Source organism: Oratosquilla oratoria, chromosome 8 (genome assembly GCF_046742065.1).
Source record: "Oratosquilla oratoria isolate Oo_2021 chromosome 8, ASM4674206v1, whole genome shotgun sequence".
Classification (NCBI taxonomy): domain Eukaryota; kingdom Metazoa; phylum Arthropoda; class Malacostraca; order Stomatopoda; family Squillidae; genus Oratosquilla; species Oratosquilla oratoria.
The window spans coordinates 7,706,856-7,709,355 of record NC_134784.1 but is presented as its reverse complement, the minus strand read 5'-3'; the positions used below and the strand labels follow the sequence as shown (position 1 = coordinate 7,709,355).

Sequence of the window (2,500 nt, the reverse complement as noted above, 5' to 3'; positions counted from 1 at the left end):
AACAAATGGGTGGTTGATGGGAATGGAATGGGTAGCCTTAGCTGGCTACCCTCTTTATAAGGTTGAAAAGGACCTTGGTATATAGTGATAGCATCAGTAAAAGCTCTTCACCCCGTAAGCGCGGCATAAGCTCGAAATCTCGACTATGGAAAGCAATGACTCTAACTACTAAATCAGCAATTGCACGTGCGTCAACATCAGTGGATATTTGCTCAGCAGGCAAAACCATTAGGCATATGTTAACAATGGTTTAACCCAAACAATGGCAAAACATAGAATTAAATTATACCTGCATATTTGCAAGTATAATTTCATTTTGTGTTTTACCATTAGCTGTGCCAAGCCTGTGTGAACAATTTATTTGCTGCACGCATTCGACATGTTAATATTCTTTATAGATTTTACTCAGGTTGAAATCAGATGATTTAACTCAATAAAAGTCCATGATCACCATAGTGAATAAAATAAATAATACAGAAAGGAAAACAGTAGGAAACAAACAAACAAACATAAAATAAACAAACACACATGTATACATACATATATGCATACATACATATATACGTACACACATACTGTATATACATACATGAATACATACATACATACATACGTACATACATACTGTATATAGATACATGCATACATACATACGTACATACATGCATACATAAATAATGTACATACATATATACATGCATACATACATGCATACAGACATACATACATGCATACATACATACGTACATGCATACATATAAACGTACATGCATGCATACATACATACATACATGCATACATACATACATACATACATACATACGTACATGCATACATACGTACATGCATACATACGTACATGCATACATAAAAACAAACAAACAAGCAAGCAAACAAATAAACAAATAATAAAACAAACAGCAAACAAATATCAACCAATCAATCAAACAAGCAACGGAATGAATAAATCTAACACGCCCTTTTGCATCTAAACTTTACTAATGTCTACACGGCGTCAGATAACAATGAAAGTTACGTTGTAATATACCTCAATTTTAGCAATGCATTCGACAAGGTTTCATCTCAGACTACTAAATAAAATCAAGACCCATGGCATAAGATTAAAAGTGTTTGAATGGATTAGAGCATGAAATAGTGACAGAAAAATAGCTCACTATTAACGGTGTAAAATCATGATGGAGTTCCCCAGGGCTCAGTTTTGGGTTCATCATTGCTCATCATATTGGACTTGGACAGAGGGATTATTAGGGATGCTAGTAAGTTTGCGGATATCACTAAAATAGAACGCTAAATTAGGTCGGGGAAGATGGTGGGATACTGAAGAGGGATCTTAATCATTTGTTTGCATGGTCGGAGAAATGGCAAATAGACTTCAATATTTCAAAATGCAGTGTATTAAACGTAACATTACGCAACCCAGCTAACGGGGTATAGCTTATAAAAAGCCATTTAAAGAAAACAGGATGTGAAAAGGACTTAGGAATGTTATTGAATCCTAATCTTAAACCCAGAGAGCATTATGTCCCAGGAAACTCAAGCACATTATTACCAAGAATAGGTCTAACACAGCATTAGGATTTATTGTTAGGACGGTTACATATAAAACTGCAGAGGTAATCACTAAATTCTATCTAGCGATGGTTAGATCTATCCTTGACTATGCGGTACAGTTTTGGTCTCAATCTTATAGAAGGCATATTAATTCACTAGAATCAGTAGAGGAGAATGACCAAAATTATACAAGGGCTTAGAAATTATCTTATGAAGACAGGATTGGGCACCTTAAGAAAGAGTGCGGCTTGGTCTAATAGAGGTACTCAAATGGGTCGAGGGCTTTAAGGTGATGCAAAAAATGTCATCCTATTACCACAGCTGAGTAGGACTTGCAGTAATGAATTTAAATCGGACAAGTAGTTAACGAAGGAATAGAATTAGTAAGCATGTAGTGAGCGCTGAAATAATTGGTTGTTGTGATAAAAGATTAGATAACTTTATGGATAGGTAAGGGACATGAAACTGCCTAGTGTAGGCATTATCGTCTCTTATTCCGGTTAGTATTAGCCAATTCTATTCAGCCGAGGGCACGCTAACGGAGTGACACAATCCAACAAAAAATAAGCGACCCCTTTCTAGTCTACTTGAATTAACGATTGTAGTTATTGTTTAATTTATTGAGCTGTGGGGTGGTCCCATGATGAATTAAGTTGATTAAGCTAATCATGTATGATATCCTCCTTGACACGATGATAACTTTAAAAACTATTCTGTCTTAGAGACCTGGACACAGGATTCGCCGGCTGGCAGCTGGGATCGGGTGACATAGAAGTAGGCAAATATAAGAGGCCGACGGGCCGAGATCGATCAGGCAGAAAAGGAAGCCGGTCGACCACGCAGGACCTAACAGACACGAGAGAAGGGGTAGTCGACAGGGGCCGAACAGACAAGAGAGGAGTCGGGTTGGCCGTAGCCCGACAAACAT

The 2,500-nt window shown here is 37.2% G+C and overlaps 2 protein-coding genes across 2 annotated transcripts in view; both read right to left on the bottom strand.

The window, feature by feature from the left end:
- The window catches only part of LOC143027572 (uncharacterized), a 517,585-nt gene that overhangs the window by 468,483 nt on the left and 46,602 nt on the right, over positions 1-2,500 (bottom strand). The gene's annotated exons all lie outside the window — the stretch shown is intronic.
- The window catches only part of LOC143027451 (uncharacterized), a 23,103-nt gene that overhangs the window by 19,684 nt on the left and 919 nt on the right, over positions 1-2,500 (bottom strand). The window lies entirely within an intron of this gene.